This window comes from Paroedura picta, chromosome 1 (assembly GCF_049243985.1).
Source record: "Paroedura picta isolate Pp20150507F chromosome 1, Ppicta_v3.0, whole genome shotgun sequence".
In the NCBI taxonomy this organism is placed as follows: domain Eukaryota; kingdom Metazoa; phylum Chordata; class Lepidosauria; order Squamata; family Gekkonidae; genus Paroedura; species Paroedura picta.
The window spans coordinates 93,885,715-93,905,163 of NC_135369.1; the positions used below are offsets into that span (position 1 = coordinate 93,885,715).

General features: G+C 43.6%; 1 protein-coding gene and 1 long non-coding RNA gene across 4 annotated transcripts in view; one reads left to right on the forward strand and one right to left on the reverse strand.

Annotated features, from left to right (window-relative positions):
* Positions 1 to 3,776, reverse strand: part of LOC143842861 (uncharacterized) — a 28,047-nt gene extending 24,271 nt beyond the window's left edge. The window contains exon 1 of the long non-coding RNA XR_013233381.1: positions 3,637 to 3,776. This is a non-coding gene — a long non-coding RNA (uncharacterized LOC143842861). The remainder of the gene's footprint in view (positions 1 to 3,636) is intronic.
* The window catches only part of PRKN (parkin RBR E3 ubiquitin protein ligase), a 951,947-nt gene that overhangs the window by 893,797 nt on the left and 38,701 nt on the right, over positions 1 to 19,449 (forward strand). The window lies entirely within an intron of this gene.

Genomic DNA, 19,449 nt, shown 5'->3' on the forward strand with positions numbered 1-19,449 from the left:
AAGGTATCCCCTGGCAAGCACCGAGTCATGTCTGACCCTTGGGGTGACACCCTCCAGCGTTTTCATGGCAGACTCAATTCGGGGTGGTTTGCCAGTGTCTTCCCCGGTCATTACCATTTACCCCCCAGCAAGCTGGGTACTCATTTTACCGACCTCGGAAGGATGGAAGGCTGAGTCAACCTTGAGCCAGCTGCTGGGATTGAACTACCAGCCTCATGGGCAAAGCTTTCAGACGGCTGCCTTACCACTCTGTGCCACAAGAGGCTCTTATTACACCAGCTTAGCTATAGTTAAAACCTTTATGGGCCTTTAAAAAATAATTATTCCTTTCAATTTGACACAATTGCACTGTGTTCTGAAATGGTGATTTGACATTGAGAACTGGCCTGGTCTTTTATAACTCTTTGTAGTAATTAACAGTTGCAAGTTGCAACCATAATTCATATTTAATGTTTAATAAGTGACTTTTTTTGCACAGAATCCCAACAGGGAAGGCCACTGGACTGGCAAGATGCTGTTTATGGTAAGCTGCCAGTCCATCTATTTGTTATTGTTTCCAAGTACTTTTTACTTCATTGAGAGAAGTGCTACTTTCTCTTTGCAAGGTAAGGTAGTCGCATTTCTGAGAGCTGTAATCATTCTTTTGTGGAAAGTTTACTTATGTGGGAGATTTGCTGTTTTTCATCTCTGTACCATTCCAAGTATTTTCAGGTAATGCAGCAAGTCACTTATCTGTTGTGCTATAATTCAGGCTGTGTCAAATTAGGGTCTTCCAGGCTTTGAATTTGCGATCGAAAATTGATGTCTATATATTTTTGTTGTGGTTGTTTTTTTTCCAGAAAGCATTTCAAAGGAAGGACAAGATGACTGCATTCACTTTTTTTTTTTTTAGTGCTATGTGGTCATCTCTCTGAATAATAGACCCTCTAATGTTCCTGGTTCTAAAGTTATAGTGCTGTAGTATAAAAGCATAGAAATGTGGTCCTTTTTTCTCCTTCTTTTCTGCAGTATAAATAACTGCTTTTAGAGAAATGTGTGCTTTAATAATACTCTTATGTATTCTATGTTGTTATGGCATCAGTGATTCTTGTGCATTTTATCTACTGGTGAGATTGATTCTCTTGAAAAAGATTGCCTTTGTACATGTCCAGCAATCTTTAAGAATATCTCCTGGTTAACTTATAGGCAATAAATACAGACAGCTGCTTATATATTAACTGAAGTGGTCTTCTATTTTGGAACTAAAAGGCCTTAAGTTACTTGACAGAAATTGTTTCGGTCTTTCTGCAAGAACTTCCTTGTATATCTATGTACCTTTTCTGCATTTCTTCCTGTAAAGGCAGTGTGTGTATGTGTTACTTTCTCTTCCTCCTTTATTTCACATGCATATTCACAAACCCCTCAATAAGGGACGCCAGTCAGCATCGCATGGCAGCAATCCAGTGATCAAAAGAGCTGCCACATGGCAAGAACTACCCCCATCCAAGTGTGGTTGAATATAACAAGGAAAGAAGGGGTATAATATATTTCTCTTCAATGGTGTGATTACCTTATTACAATGTTTTGGGACTCTCCCTCTATGGTTTCAGCTAGAAATAAGAATTTCAGAGCCTCCTGGTAAAGAGACTGAAGATCTGAGAGACCAGAATGATCACAAAGCACAATTCATTATTATAATCCACATCCAAACAGATGCTTCTTTAGAATTATGGATAACTTTGTCACTAATTGGACCAAAAGAGGCTATAGCAAATTGTTTATTAGCCAGCTATTTAGCATGTCCTTATGGGAAATGATTTGTCTTCAACAAATTCACAAATTTCAATCATTTATCTAATGTTTTATATAGACAACACCATAGCTGCACCCAACTCCAAATTTATATGTCTCTGACAAGATAAAGAACTCACCTACATTCACCTATAGTATGTTGCAAAAATGGAAATGAAATGATGTGGTGATAAAACACCTAATCAGCTACTGTGGCAATCTGAAATAATATCAGGATTGTGCCCTTGAAAATCACATCCAGGATACGGTTGTTTAAATGATCACAATGAAATTGTTCTAATCTGACAAATGTACAGGGATAACAAACAATATTTGCAGTCTTTTGGACATGGAGATGCCAGTCAGTGCAAGCTCTTGCTGAATAAAATAAATTGCATGTGGGATACATTGCCCAAGACCAGGATTCACAAGGGTACAGATCCCATGGATTTACTGGTACTCTTGTGGCGCAGGGTGGTAAGGCAGCCGACATGCTGTCTGAAGCTCTGCCCATGATGCTGGGAGTTCAATCCCAGCAGACAGCTCAAGGTTGTCTCAACCTTCCATCCTTCCGAGGTTGGTAAAATGAGTACCCAGCTTGCTGGGGGTTAAACGGTAATGACTGGGGAAGGGAATGGCAAAACCACCCCGTATTGAGTCTGCCATGAAAACGCTAGAGGGCGTCACCCCAAGGGCCAGACATGACTCGGTGCTTGCACAGGGGATACCTTTACCTTTACCTTTAACATCCATGTCATAATTCCCTAATGGATCAAAGAAATCATGCACATTCCACAGAGTGTTGTGATTTTTTTTTTCTCCCCATAGATATGTCAGGCAATGCACTGATATAGCAAAATCTGGATTGTTATTTGATTAATATGTATATTCATGCAAAAAAGTGGCCACAAGACTTCATGCATGCAAAGTCAAGTTATTGCTCCCACAACAAATATGCTGATTTGTAGCCAACATTCCATAAGCTCAGAAAGCAATTGACTTTCAACTGCTTCATTTCACAGCCATGGAAACATGACTACACTTACTGTACCAGAATAATTTATAAAAGCACTAAATTCCAAATTCCCCATATAGTTCTGTGCATTTGTATTTCAGAGCTGCAAATAGCTTCAAGCCAATCTACTATAATAATACTAGAATTAATGTAAATAAATTTAAGATAGAAATTTTCATATGTCAATATCTTAAAGGCTTACTTCATGCAAATCCTATTTAGATGTTGATTATAATGATAGAAATGAGCCTAGGAAGTACTTGAGGTTCACATGCCCCCCCCCCATCTCCTTGTCCATAGTCTGGGTTGTAATATATGATAGTTCTTCATGAATTGGGTGAAATGACAAACTGTAGTTTGTTCTCTTGCCTAGAAATAAGTATTGAGTTCTTGGGTGTCTGCCAAGAGGTGTCTGCTGGGCCCCAGCACCAGAGGGTTCTGGGAGGACTCAGAGAGAGTGTAATAACAGAGCCTCTGCTTGTTACTGCCCAGCCTTCAAGTCTGACCTCTCTCTCTCTCTCTCTCTCTCCTCCCCCCCCCGTCCCTTGGTTCCTCACCACTCTGACCTCTCATTAGAGCTCTTTCTTCCTCTCTCCAATCCCATAATTCCACCCTCCCCTACCCCAAGGCTTAAAGTCTGTCAGCCAATGTCCGCGTTCACTCCAGCTGGTGAAAGCAAGCATAGTCTCTACTCCACAAACAGGGCTCTATATTTCAGCCCCTTCAGCTGCTCTTGGCTTGCTTCCTTCCCTGCCCTTTGAGCATTGCCTTTCTCCATCTCCTGCCCCTGGCTGGGTGGTGTCCCTTCTCTGGGTTGGCTGCCTGTCCTCAGCATTCATCTGTTGGCTCACCTCTAATTGCTCCTGTTGCCTCATGGCTCAGCCTCCTCTTTCCCTGGTCAACCGGCTGTCTCAGAGTTGTCTTGGATGGCTGCAGCTCACCCTGCCTTCTTCCTCCTTTGTGAGGCTGAGAAAGCCTCTTGGGTAAGCAGCTCCCATCTCCCAGCAGAGCTCCCAAGGAAACTGCCAACTCATTCCCCCACCCCTCCATGGAGCTTAGAGGGTGGAGAGAAGCCAGGGGAGCAGAGCCCTGACACAAGGTTCATTTGCATAATGACAAACCATGTTTTATTATATTACATTTCAAAGAACTGCAGCCAGAAGTTTGAAAAGTGTTTTTTGTGATGTAACCTGATGATTATGTGGAGTACTTATAAATATCACAACCACATGGATAGAGGCTTATCATAGGATTCTCTACACCAGTTAAACTTTAGCAATTTTAGTGATGATATGGGAAATAATATTGTTGCAGTATTCACATCCCCCAACATGGAGGGGATAACATAACAGGGGAGTTACTTGTGCCACTGACTGCATGTGTAGAAGGCAAGGTATGGTTTTACTGAAGCAAATCCATGATTTGTCCAAACTGTAGGTGTAAGTAAAGCCTTCTTAGTGCCTGTTACCAAGCCCACAACAGGTTTTGAATTGGTGAATTAAGAAGAAGAAGAAGAAGAAGAAGAAGAGTTGGTTCTTATATGCCGCTTTTCCCTACCCGAAGGAGGCTCAAAGCGGCTTACAGTCGCCTTCCCATTCCTTTCCCCACAACAGGCACCCTGTGGGGTGGGTGAGGCTGAGAGAGCCCTGATATCACTACTCGGTCAGAACAGTTTTATCAGTGCCGTGGCGAGCCCAAGGTCACCCAGATGGTTGCATGTGGGGAGCGCAGAATCGAACCTGGCATGCCAGATTAGAAGTCCGCACTCCTAACCACTACACCAAACTGGCTCTCTTAAGAGACGTTAACCCTATATACCACTGTCCAGCTCAGTTCAAAAGAAAAAAACTTCAGGAAGAGCAGTATACCAGCCAAGACATTACACCAGTACTTCTGAGTGGGTCTGGTAATACTCCATTCTCTGAGTGACTAGACAGCTAGGTCATGCTAAGTGCTGCCTTTCTCCCTTTCGGCCACTGTCTTGCCCCAACCTCAGTGACACAGGAGACTGACTGGATATCCAGAGATACCAGCTGATCCAGCAGGTGGTGATGATGGGGAGATGAACTCTTTGCTGACACAAAACACTAAGATCTGCCAGCCCCAGGCTTGGGTGCAACCCCAAGAAGTCTTTCTTGTTGCCTACTTTGTTTTCAGTTAATCTAAACTGTCATCTCATGATCTCTCTGTCCAAAGTTATTTCCAATAGATGTTTGTCATTTCCTCCATACTGGGCATGAATGAATCCCAAAGAGCATCCCTTCTTGTTTATTGAATCCCCTTGTGTGTCTTGAATGACATATTATCAGAGAAAGTTAAGTCAACCAGAATGAAAGAATGCCATTAGTATTTCCTCTTCTCATGAAGAGAGATCCCACTATGTCACATCTAACCCTGCAGGAATATAGCAAACTTCTAATGTTACCCCAGCAGAACTACATTTAGCATTTATGCTTGAGGTGAATGGAACGCAAACTGTTTGTCCTGTCATTCTTGGTTCTTCACTGGCCAACAAGTTCTACATCTGGGTCACAAAAATGAGAAGCATGCATACTGGATGGGAGATACAGTTCTGGTTAGCACTGTGTATGAACAAGATCTTGGGGTGCTTGTAGCCCGTGTGCTAAATATGAGCAGACAGTGTGATGTGGTGGTAAAAAGGGCAAATGGTGGATCTCTTCAAGAGTTTTAGGCAACTTTTTATATACAGTGCACTGCTTCTTTTATTACATTTTCAAGATGAGGTGGGAAGAAGAACACCTCTTCATAGTTACAGCATAGTTCTGCTCTGTATGCTACAGGCAACTGGAAATTCTGTGACCAAGCTCCAGCTTTGCCAATGGCCCATGTGTCCTAGGGACACCATGGAGCCTGCGGTAACCTGAAATTACAGGTCTTCTCTAGGTGAGAGAGATCAGTTCCCCTAGAGAAAATGGCTGCTTTGGAGAGTGTTCTCCATAGCATTATACGCTATCAAGGTCTCTCCCTGCCTCAAATCTGCCTACTCCTGGTTCCACCCCCAAAGGCTCCAGGTATTTTCCAACCCAGAGCTGGCAACTCTATCCAGGACAGCCTGATAGTGTAACTTCTGTGGGAGCTCACTGGAAAAGCTCTCCTCTCAATTCTGAAGTTTGGCATATGACTGAATACACACAGTCCCATTTTGTTTCCACTGGTTAGACTGTCACAGCTGATCCTTAAATCACAGGGATGCACAATCAGAATACACAGTTTCTGAGCATACTGATTTTAAAGATACCAAGGAGGATTTAGAGCCGCACCCAATATCCATATGTGAAGGCAATAAATTATATTGAAGTTAAGTTAGACAAAAGCCTATTTCTGAAAAGGACACAGAGGAGCAGGCAAACAGGTAAGCATATGCAGATGGTTTAAATAGTTGAAACAGAGAAAATATCATGGCTGCTAAAGTTTTCAGCACACACAAACACACACACACAAAAATCCTACATTCAGTGCAGATAGTTGAATTGAATAATGTACTTGTCTCAACATTTTGGGAATCCTGTCTCAGATGAAGTACCAAATGTGTTCTAGGCAGGGTACTTGTAAATTAAAAATGCTTCTGTTCCCAAGGTTCTGTCAGCTCCTTTCTGGGATGCTACAGCTCTTGAAGTATCAAGGACTTTCTATCTGACAGGATGCCTCTCGGAGACTTCACTTAATAAGATGCTAAATTTGAAGAGAGTCATAGGGAAAACCATGCCATCTTAAATAGCTGGGGGGAGCATTAATCAGTGCTTTGTTAATGAATTTTTAATTCATACCTGGAGAACAAATTGACTGTAGCTTCTCATCTGGTTTCAGTTGTGTCTTGGTTTAAAGCTTGTGCGGCCACACAGTACGCCATGTGGTCTGTGCACTTGTATGTACATATGTTTTAAAAACACCTTGATGGGAGGGGGGGATTAAAATGAAGAAATTGGGAGATGAGAAACAGGCTGATGAAGGAAGAAATCTCTTTGCCAGTGAGGCAGGAAAACCTGCAACACGTCTGTGTCTGTGCCCATTTTTCCAAAACTGGAATAAACATGAACATGCTGGGCTTTTAGTTCTGCTAGAACTCTTTGGATTATTTGTCACTGTTTACGATGGCACTCATATGTGCCATTGAAAGTTGTACACTGGGCTGCCAGAGGGTGGGCAATGAGGATGGACTTCAGCCTTCAGTACATCTCATGGCTTCTACTGTAGCCCATAAAAGAAACCAGCATTAGCCTTATGAAAGCCAGCAAGGTATTGTCCACCTGCTCACCATGAGGAGCCTGCAAAAGCAGCAAAAGCAGAGTGAAGGCCAGTTTCCCTTTCAGTCGCCCCACCCACCAGCTCCTCCCCTTCCTGCCTCTGGCTCTGCTGCTAAGACTATTCCCAGCACAAGAAATCTCCTCTGTTCCTCTTCCCAGTAGAAATCCTGTTTCCAGACTGGGGAGGTAGTCTTACCTATTCCCGTTCCCATGCCATGGAGCAGGCCATCAAAGGGCACTGATGAGAAATCTATCCCTACATAAAACCTAGGCAACGAGGCCCTGATTTATTTAGGAAGCTATGCCTAAGCAAAAAACAGGCAACAGGATATTGTGTCTGTATGCATCACTGCTGTTTATAGCGCCCATCAACTAGAAACGGATATTCAACATGGTATGGCGCTGCCTGCTTGCACAGCTCTGCAGTGTTGTAATGTTCCAAAACTCTAGATCTGCTTTAGCTACAAAGAACCTGTGGCTCACAAATGCCTGGCAAGTGTCAGTGCTAAGTATTTCTAAAAGTGAGACTGGTTTGTGCTGACCTACTTCCTCTTCCTTCAAATGGCCGCTAAGGTGGTGCAGAAGGAGCCTTGCTTCCCTTGCGTAGCTTGTGTCAGACATGATGAGGACAGAGAGCTGGAATGAGCAGAAGAGTGACAAGGCTAGCCGCTGTACTGAGAGTGGGATGTGGTCCAGTCCCAGCACGTGAAGAGGTCCAGATTTTTCCCTTCCAGGGAACATTCCCCTTCTTCTTTCCTCCTCCGATATGAAGGTTCTGAAGAGCTATATATACAGATGGTATGCAGCTGAAGCCCAGTCCCTGTGAATCTCTTCCTTTCTTCTTTTCTAATAGGTTGGATTTCCTTGTTGTAACTGGGATTTTCCCATGTATAATGTGCGGCTTTTTTTTTTTTAAAGGTAATGGTACCCACATGGTGAGGAAAAAACTAAAGACACACCACTTCAGGAATGAAAGTGTTGCATATATTCATTCTTCCTGTGTGGGGAAGATGCCCAATCCATCCATATGGTTTCATTAACGATGTGATCAGTGCATTATGTAAGATACAGGTGATATGGCAGCTGTGGCAGTGACAGTAGTTATGGGAAATGACAGGCTGGGTGTCATTAAATCAGTGAAGCTGTCAGACATTCTCAGGCAGAAGAAAGAGCCAATCTCGTATGTCTCGCTCCCTCTTAGAGTGAGTTTAATTTTCTGTGAATGATAAGCGAGTGAGTATTTAAAACCAAAGTCCATTAATTTACAGCCCATGCATAATGTAATCTTTGGCAACTACAGAATTCCACCACAGTGCTTTGCTGATATTTTGATCTTCAGAGACCATCCTCTGGTGGATGAAAGAAGTAATTTGCCTTTCATGCCTTTTCAGCCTTGAGCTTCTTCCCAAAAAGATTGCTTGATTGGTGGGGGTGGAGAGGCAGTGGAAAGAGAAAGAAAAGCAAACATTCCTACTGAACCAACATGGGGTACTTCTACGGTGCAGCATGAATATTGTTGAAAGAACAAGATCTCTTTAAAACAGCCCAGCTCATTTAACTTACAGTTTGATCCGTATTCTTCTAACAGAAGTCAAAAGGTCAATGAATACAGTAATTAACTGCACCATGTATTCTTGTAGCTGACACTTCCAATATGGTCCATTTCGCACGCACATCTTACTGCAGATTTTCAGAGCAGTAAGCCTTTAATCTTGGACTCCTGATTCTGTGCCTGCCTTATGCACTATTCTTTTACCTCTGGTGTATTTATCCTGCAGCCACAATAAAAATAGCCACAATTTTCTAAATTGGGGTGGAACATCGTTTGTGTCGGGGGAGGTATCCAAAGCTTTTTTTTTCTTTTTAAGTATGCAGTTACCCTGTCACATCTGCATAGTAGCATCCAGAAAGTGCCTTCCATTTGATCTATATGGCTCAGGTTTTACGCATGCATTTTAATTTTAGAATGCATCTGTGGAATGAAAAAGAACAGAAAGGAACACAGGCTAAAGGGGGAAATGCAATATTGAAACTGACAAGGATTTTTTGAAACTGACAAGCGGATGTGAAGCCCCTTGTGTCAGACAATCTCATAACGTGGGGAAACAGGTTGAGTTACAGAATGCATGGTAGAACCCTCTGACACTGGCATTGTAAGTTGTGATCATGTGTGTGCGTGCACACATGCCTGTGCAAACTTTGCTACAACTCCACTACACTGTGTACAGGACTGCATTTGCATGGGGGAGGAATCTTCAAGCAGAAGCTCTGGGGAGCTTTTTGTAATCTTGATCCACTACATGTTAAGGGGGGGTATTTTAGCCAATGCCCTAGCACAGCTGCATAGTGACACTCATTTCTTGTCCTTCCTTGCAAATTTGCATGATTTTTCACTTAGTAATTCTCTAATTACTAATTACTCTCACATTGGTCATGATGTAGCCAGTTTTATTTTTAAAGCCTGTCCTTTTTGGATTGCACTCTGCCTCCAAATGGCTCAATCCCAAGCAATTCTTAAGTGGAGAGGTTCACAGAAGGTCCATGCGATTCAGCTGCCATTTTAATGTTAGGCTTCCAAAGAGTGCCAAAATGGTCTCCCTTCCATCTCTCTCTCTCTCTCTCTCCCTTTCAAATCAATACCAGGTGAAAATTAAACTCCCCTCATCCTTTAAATTTTTTCAGCAAACCAAAACTAGCAATAGTCTCATATTGACAGACTCATGCTGCTTATAAAAAAAACATGAACAATTAAAAAATCAGGGGGGAATGGAGCTTGTACATCAATGATGGGGGGGATGGTGGAAAATGCAGAATTGGAACAATAAACTGAGCATGGGCACAGAGTGACCTTAGAGGCAAAAGGGGAAATCCAAGAGAATCTGTATGCTTTCAAATTATCTTTTGCTTGGAAGCAATACAAGGGAAAAATCAGCACAAAAGCACTATCAGAATGCCCAGGGAAACAGTGACTATAAAGCAAACTGAGCTCTGAAGGTTGGAAAATCAATGCAGAATGACAAAGAAAACCCGACAGACGTGCACGGTGAATGCAAGACAAAACACTCATGCATAATAGGCCTTTGATTCAATATATGGATGAGTTTGAACAAAGTCCCTAGGGTGGGTTTTTTTTTTTGGGGGGGGGGATATTCTAGTTAAAGTGTGCATGTTATAATAAGCCTGGGAAGCAAAGTCTAAAATTAGATTTAAGACTTCCACAGAGTTTTGATCCAGGGTTTTTGATCAGAATTTCTGTTTCAAGAAATTATGACAAACATTTGATGTATTTGTATTTCTCATCATCTCAGTATGTTGTGTATTTATTTTATGGTGGTTGTCTTAAACTGTAGGTAAAGAAAGCCTTATTAATTAAGAAAAAACTGGTTGAACTTTCCCCAAGTGGAAATAAGATCAAATAAGGACACAGCTAGCAGCTCTCCTTCTCCCCGAGGAGGCAGTCATGTTCCACAAAAACAGGGGGCAAAGTCATTTGAGCATACCGCCTGTTTCTGGGAGGCAGAGACAGAATTCTTGGTTTGCCTGAAATGCATTTTGAAAGACCTTGATATCATCCATATGTTAGTCCTCACTGGGCTGGGATAGATTTAATATGAAAGGGATGAACGAGCGATGAGGAAAAGCAGGATCACTGATACAGTGCTGCTGTGGAAAAGAATTACTGAACTGAAGGGTAAGAGACAATTCATGTACTTGTCAGAAGAAGAGGAAGCAGAGGGGGTTCATGTGGGATAGAAAACCAGTGGGGCATAGGAACGCTAGACCTAGATTCTGAAGGACTTGCCAATAATACTTTTTGGAGTGTCAAGAAAGAAGAATTCTGCCAGATGTGGTGATCCCCACACTACAGAAATGCAACCGGATTTAAATCTAAAAGCAAAGCGATGTTTAAAAGGCATTGCCATGTTTTCCCTTCAATCGTTTCTGATAATCCATCTCCCCTTGCTTTTCAAAGTAGAACTAGTTTGTCTTGTTGTATAATCAGTATCTTTTCCTCTGAAAGAGAACAATCAAACCTCAGGTGCAGGCCCAGGGCCATATAAGTAGAGAGTGTGCAGAGGAGACACAAAACAACACCGCATTTGTGGAAGAAAACTGGCCGCAGCTTTATTGATTACGCATCAAGGGGGCTTGATGCACAATGAGTACGGATCCTGACATCGAGCAACCTGCCTGACACCCGATGAGACCAAACTCCTCGGCCCATGTGCAGGGAAGCAAAACTGAGTGACAAGAATTGTGGTTACCAAAAGAGCAGGTGTGGCTGAGTGGTTCCCCTTGCTACCTGGTCACCTCAGATTTAGGATGATCTGCAGAAAATCTGCCTTAAGAAATGCAGTGAGTCCTCTTTCCAATATTTCACTCATGCCATAACTAAATGATTTAATTGTGCTGTTGCAGATATTCCCCCAAATATCTTTATAGCTCAACTTGCCTGCTGAAAAGCGACATGGGGTCAGTTTTATGAGAATGGCTGTGTTACTTAGATTTATTAAGATACATAGTGGCTCTATTGATCCAAGGGAACTGGAGGAGCCCTAGTAATGAAAAAGAGGCACTCCAGTGCCAAGAGCGGCTCTTTCTTTAAGATGGCTCTGAAGGCTGTATAATTTCCAGATGAGATTGGAAGGGAATTGGTTTGGAGCTTTGAAATTTGAGCCTGGATCTTAATATCTGCCCCTACATATTATCATTTGCGCTGCAACCTGTTGGAAATCTGTTTTTATTCTTTGAAATTTGAGCCTGGATCATACCAGTGGAAGGTGATTTTTGTTTTTCTTGAATGCTTTGTACCCAGAAGGACTGTCAACAGCCACACCACATTTCCTGACTTGTTCTGGTTTCTATACCAATTCTTTGTATTCTGTCAGGGAAATTAGTACTGCACGAAAGGGGCAGTAGCTTTTATGCAATGCAACCATTTTTACATGAGCTGTCATCCTGAAATATCTGAAGAATAAGGATGATGAAGCAAACCGCCCTGCCCCCACCCCCAGGCCATAGAAGCCTTTTAAAAAATGTGTGAACTCCCAATTTCCATGCATAGTTGGTTCTATTGTTGGCAGCCTCCAGGTGATGGCTAGAGATCTGCTGTTACAACTGATCTCCAGGCAACAGATATTAGTTCACCTGGAGAAAATGGCTGGTTTGGAATGTGGACTCTATGGCAGTTCTACTTCTCTCCTCCCCTAACCTGGCTCTTCTCATTCTCTCCCCCCCCCCCCCCCCCGAATCCCCAGATATTTCCCAGCCTGGAGCTGCCAACCGTCGGGGGTTCCCACATCACATCACTCAGTCATCTAAACTAAGGGGCTCTCTGACAGCAGGAGTGTGCACAGAAATGTTGGCTGGTTTTGCTTTGTTTTATTGTTTTTAAAGATTTGTTTTATTATGTTTTCTTTATTCTATGTCCTGTTTGTTATTACTGGTTTCAGTGGAAACACATTTCTAGGTGTAATCTCTACCCTCAAAACTCCAGTTGGGATGAAATTCTCTGGGATTGTTTCCTTCCTCCCAGGAATCCTCCTTGCTGCATTTCAGGCAGATAAAAACAACACATGCACTTTTAAAATCCTCATTTGTATAAGAGGCCCAATGAAGCATTTGGCAAGCCCAGCAGGGCAGAGGGAGAAATTTGGCTCTTTTAGTGCAGACTCTGCTACCTGGAATGTTCTGAGTGAGAGGGGTCATTATCCCCATTAGGAATCTGAGGCAGACAACAGATATTAAAATAAAAGATTTCAGTTTTTGGGGACTAACACACAAGACAAGTAATGAACTGGACTAACAGATATGCAATCACACTAACACACTTGCAGAGGGGGGAACAAAGAGAAGGAAATTACTAGATTTGGAGAAATGAAGGTCAGCAAGATTTATAATTAACAATCTGGATGTGGGGTACTTTGGGAAGAAAGCAGAGCAATATGAATGAACCTGCACTCTGGCAGGATCTGTACCAAGAAAGCTGGTTACCAGAGAGGTGCTCTGGAGGCCCAAGAGAAGGGTTTTTATACTCTTTTCAGCCAGGTACTCATTGGGAAAGCCCATAGGCTAGATGGGTTTTCCAGGGAGTAAACGAAAGGCTTGATTGCTCTTGGATGGCAGTATAATAGCAATGATATTTGGGTGGAAATAGAAAGTTTCAAGAAGAATCCAGAAACTGGCTGCTATCTAATGTCTAGCTGATGAGAGTAATTAAACTCTTGGCAAGCTGGCTTAATGTTGGGACAGAAAAGTGGTTTAAGGTAAACAAAACAATTTTGGCTTCAGGATGAGATTGATAAAAGAGTCTGCCAGCTACTATTTAGCAATACAATGATTGGGTGGGGGATGTTGGCCTGCAACGCTGGCTGCACCCTGTTTGGTCCTGCCGCTACAGCTCCCGCCCCCCCCCCTCCTTGGATGCTAGCCACGTTCCTCTCAGCCAGGCCAGAGACAGAGAGACACACAGAGCCCTGCCAGACCGAACACAAGACCTCATTCCTGGTGCGAGGGAGGTAGAGAAACAGAGTGAGCTGCCCCAAGCTGCTGACAGAGACACAGAGAGAGCCACCCCTGCTGCGATGGAGGGAGAGAAAGAGACAGAGGGAGAGCTGCCCAAAACTGCACAACAGCCCTTCTTCCTTCCTACAAACCAGCCCTCATTACCTGCTATGCCTTCTGCTGGGAGGTACACGGAGAAATGCCGAGAGGGAGAGAAAGAGAGAGAGACAGAGAGATCTGCACCTCCCGGTGTCCCCTGGGTCCTAGTGCCCATTGCATTCCTGCTTGCAATGGGCTTTCTTGCTAGTACTTCCATAATGCCCAGATATGGAGGTATGGCTTCCCTTGCCTAGACCAGTGTGGGTATCGGTGGCAGCTCAATGGTGAGGCTTGTACTGCCAGTCCAACAGCTGGTAATAATAGTGTGTCAGGGTGGGCAACCTAAGATGACAGACATTGTTAGAGAGTGTTCGTGTGGGAATATATGGAAAGCAGGAACTGGGCGGGAGATCTGCCACTCTTTCATGCACAGCTCAGTTACCAAGCTGTGACTGAAACAGCGAAGCAAACTGCTGAAGAACGCATGGCCGCAGTCAGAGAAAATACTTGGGGCCATTCCACACCGGGATCCATGTTGCAAATTGTTTGCAGAACGAAAAATCGCCATTTTAAATAGTGGAATTAATCGTTATGCATACCTGCCTTTGTAGTGGAATCCAGTTGCATTTCTATCGTTTCCCACAGGGTTCTGGTCTCGGCAAAAATCGCTAGCCAGGAAGCGCTATTGCTGAGCTGTGTCCCGCCCCTGGCCGTCAAGCAGCCAATGGGCGGCCGTTATCATGCTCCCAAACAGCCCCTTTCCCTTTAAGGAAGGTTTAAAAAAAAAACCCGTTGCAATGAATATGCGTTGATTCGTTGCAACGGAGAGACCCATCCAGCTAGCAGGTGGTGTTTGAGCTGCCGTTTCATCGTTGCCACGCTCCCCCCAAGTGAACCCCCCCTCACGGGCGCGATTTTCGGCCAAAAACAGTGTGAAAAATAAAGGGAAAATAAACCAGCAAACGGGCCTCTGTGTTGCTTGTGCTTGGTGAATTTAAACAGAGGGACTGCAGCCGTGGAAGCCTCGCTGGGTAAACGAAGGCTTGCCGGTGCATTGATCTCCGCTCGCTCGGAGAAAAAAAATGGCGATCGCTTTGCCGGAAGATCAGAGTAGAGAGCCAGGGGGAGGGACTTTGCAGAAACCGCAACAATGGTAATGCACAAAACTTTCCCGCTAGTGTTGCAGATTGGTTGCAGGAGTGTAGCGCTTTCCGGAGAGTGAATCCACTTTTTGGGATTTCCCTGAAAGCGCTACAACGAAGCGCTTTTTGCGGATCGGTTTCAGGAGTGTTGCAGATTGTCAACAACGTTGTACATAATGGCAAAACTGTAGCGATTTCAATTAGTAACCATTGTGCTATTTTGGACGAATGCGGAACGGCCCTTGGTGCTGGCAAGAAATGGAGCACTGTTGCTGTTTATATGGAATACAAACCCTCCCTGGGTTCCTGAGATATTGCAAACACTGGTGGAAATTAGGGATCCTGCTGAATTTCTCATCCTTTCTGGATCTAAGTTTCCTGTTTTGATTTCATTTCCCTCTTACAGAATTCTTCCTGGGTAGTTTTTCCTTTTATGCCCCACCCTGTTGATACTTTGCATCAATTGTTTTACTGTGAAAGCAAACATATTATAACTATTTTGTATCAGTTGCATATATGTGGTTAGACAGACTGACAGACACAGCATGTAAAATCTTTAAAATGGCATAAAGGAAACAAAGAAATCAGGGACACCTGCACCAGTAATGAGCATAATCCTAAGGCTCATGAAAATAGCATACAAAGTCAAAATGAAACAAAAGGGGGCCTATCTGAATTTCCCTAATGAAGATGCAATACTTAGAAACCCATCATTACAGTGCCCTTTGGTGACAAGATTGATATGTACTCTGCCAGGTGGCCATTATCTCTTTCCTGTCTTCTCCCCCCACCCCTTCTCACTGCCCTTTTCAAACCAAAGCATTATCAGCTATACACCAGAATAATAAGTATTAGGGACCTTTCCTAACTACTTCTGATGGAAATTAATTTTTCTATATCAGATTTGATAGAATAACCATATTAAAGAACAGGGTGTATTAGGTTAGGGTTTTCACTGATTCCTGTGTAACCATCTTCAAAAGTGGTAGATGCCTCAGTTCCCCCATATACCTGCCCCTCAACTGGTACACACTGAAGGATGACTGGGAAAACAGCATATATCTCTGCCAAAGGGAGAGCCCCCTGAACGTGGGGGTGTATATCATGTAAATTAATAATCATATTTGTTTTTTAGCCTGCCCTTCCAGTATTGTTCAGGGTGGGTGACAACAGTAAAACAACATACAATAGATACAAACATTGACAATATTACTGATGCCCCCTCTAAAATTTCCAGACCGGGGGGGGGGGGCATAGGAGCCGATCTTCCAACTCTCCTCCTCCCAATGATGAAGCCAGCATTTATTGGTGGATGTTTTTAGGCCCCAGCCATAAGCCTGGTGGAATAGCTCCATCTTACTGTCCAAATTTGGTTTTAGTTGAATTCTCAAATAAATCACAAATAAGGAACCAACTTCAGCCTCCTGGAAAGAGCCAAGTCTCCAGTCCAGACATTTGTTCTGATAGCTCCAACCAGCTAATGGCTTTGATGTGCCAGACCCAAGAAAGTAAAGGCAGACTGTTAACGGCTTCAAGCTCTTCCCTTATTTCGTGGTGCACACATGCTGTATACTCCCCTCCCTGATCCACCTTTTGTTCTCCTAAAGCAACATTGGAAAGGCACAATCTAGCAGAGCAATTAAATGTTTTCATGCCTTATGACCTGTGCATTTGATAGACATTTCCAGGCTGTAGGTCAGTGGAAGATGTCAGGTTTTTGAAAATAAATGTAAATAGCAAAGATAGATGAAGAAGAACTGGTTTTGATACACCACTTTTCACTACCTGAAGAGGTCTCAAAGCAGCTTACAAACACCTTCCTTTCCTCTTCCTACAACAGACACCCTTTGGTGTAGGGGCTGAGAGAGCTCTCTCATCCAGCTGGCTTTCATGTGGAGGAGGAGTGGGGAATCAAACCTGGTTCTTCCAATTAGAATCTGCTGCTCTTAACCACTGCAGATAAAAGCAGTGTCTGAAATTTGAAAGGGCATTGCCAATCAGAGTACATAATATAGGCTACAATAATCATTGGCCTGGCTCAGGGTAGGGCCATACTTTGATGATCAGCATATGTCTCAGTACCTGCCTTTTATCTGCTTGTCCTTCAGTGCAAATCTGTTGATGCCAACATGATGTAGTGGTTAAGAGCAGTGGACTCTCATCTGGAGAGCCAGGTATGATTCCCTCCTCCTCCACATGAAGTCAGCAGGATGACCTTGGACCAGTCACAATTCTCTCAGAGCTCTCTCAGCCCCACCTACCTCACAGGGTATCTGTTGTGGGGATAGGAAGATAAAGGTGTTTGTAAACCACTTTGGCTCTCCATTGGGTATGAAAAGCCAGGCATAAAAAACAGTTCTTCTTCTCTTCTACAGTACTCCTGGACCCGTATCATTTTTCTGTCATCTGGTCATAAGTACATGAATACCCACTAAAGAATTCTGTTAAGTATCTGCCTCCCCCGTCCCCTCATACACAGAGTTACCAGTTTTTTGTGACATCATAATTTACTTCCCTGTAAGTAATTGTGGTGCTGCAGACAATGCCCTGTGGCATTCTTGCAAATGAATCGGTAGAAACAATGAAGAGATGGAAACAGAACAACCATTATTTACACTCAGATACCTCGTTAATCAGTACACATGGAGGGAAAAAATATTTGCCAGAGCAGAATAGGGATTATTAAATGGGAGAGAGATTTGGGATTTGTTTGTAGAAAACTCCCTAAAGCCCTTGGATTAAAATACAGCTGCAATATTGAAAGCAAATCAGATCCTAGATTGCATCGCTAGGGTAGAAAATGAGAATTAAAGCTTGGGAAGTGATGTTACTGTGCTATAATATGCCAGGCATAGCACATTGGAAATACTGTAACCTATCTTGTGAGCTTTATTGGAGCGAACAATTGGAAAGGCAAACAGTGGTCTTCACCATTGTTAAGAGCTGTAAGTGGAAAGGGAGAGAAAAAATCAGGGTTTTCCCAACACTTACTCAGGGGTAATTGTGTTTTGCCTCTAGGTCAAAATCTTTCTCTTCATCATACTGGAGAACTGCTAATCTCTTGTTGTAGAAATCCAGGGTTTAAGCAGATTTTAACCATCTGCCTAACTTTGCCATTTATCCTGCTTCCCTAGAACATTTAAACCCCTATAAAAGTCCAGGGCAGAGTCTGCACTTACTTTTTTTATTCCATTGTCAATCCTGTTGAATTCAGATCGCTTTGAACTCGAGTCTTCCTCTCCCCCCCCCTCCCCATTGAAACAGGAAAGTCTTCTGCATGTGGTTAGGGAGACTCAGAAGAGGGGGGGCAAATGGAGACTCTTTCTTTGTTTTCTTGAAGGGGGGGAGAGAATCCAAGAAGTCAGAGGAGGGAGGAAAAAAATCTTTTCTTTTCTTGAGGGGGGGGGGAACAAAGAAGGCACACAAAAAATCCAAGGCCGACAGAAGTTGAGAGAACTTAGGGGCTTCTCCTTCAAGGCAGGCTTGTCACATGACCACCTGTACCCAATGACGGGTCCTCTACCACGGAGGAGAGCCCAGATTCAAAACAATGCGATTTTCTGAATATATTCAGGGCCATTTCGCACGGGGATCTTTGTTGCAAATTGGTCACTGAATGAAAAATCGCCATTTAAAATAGTGGAATTCGTCGTTTTGCATACCTGGCTTTGTAGTGGAATCAGTTGCGTTTTTTAGCGTTTCCCACAGGCTTCCGGTCTCGGCAGAAATCGCTAGAAAGGAAGCGCTATTGCCAAGCTCGTCCCACCCCTGGCCGTCAAGCAGCCAATGGGCAGCCATTAGCATGCTCCCAAACAGCCCCTTTCCCTTTAAGAAAGGTTTAAAAAAAAAAAAACACACCCATTGTAACGAATCTGAGTAGATTCGTTGCAATGGAGAGACCCATCCAGCTGCCTGGGGTGTTTGAGCTGTAGTTTGATTGTTTGATCGTTAACACGCTGGCTCCGTTTGATTGTTTGATCGTTAACACGCTGGCTCCGAGTGAGAAAAAAAAAATCCCCCCCCTCTCACGGCCCGATTTTCGGCTGAATGGAATGTGTGAAACTGAAGGTCACTTAGTGACTGAAGGGGAGGGACTGAAGCCGGGGAAGCCTCTGTTTGAGCTGTCATTTGATTGTGGCCATGCTGCCTCCGAGTGGAAAAAAAAAATCCCCCCTCCCCCCCCCCCACGGGCGCGATTTTCAGCCGAAACAGTGTGAAAAATAAAGGGAAAATACATCAGCAAACGGGCTTCTGCGGGCTTCTTGTGCTTAGTGACTAAACTGCTCTGAGGAGGGACTGCAGCCTGGGAAGCCTCACTGGCTAAACCGAGGCTCGCCGGTGCGTTGATCTCCACTCGCTCGGGGAAAAAAAAATGGCGATCGCTTCGCCGGAAGTTTGGAGGACAGGCTCAGGAGGAGGGACTTTGAAGAACCCACAACAATGGTAACGCACAGGTCTTTATCGCTATTGTTGCAGATTGGTTGCAGGAGTGTATCGCTATCCGGAGGGTGAATCCACTTTTCTGGATTCCCCTGAAAGCGCCACAACGAAGCGCTTTTTGCTGATTGGTTTCAGGATTGTTGCAGATTGTCTACGACGTCGTGGGTTATGGCAAATTAGTAGCGTTTCCAATTAGCAACCATTGTGCTATTTT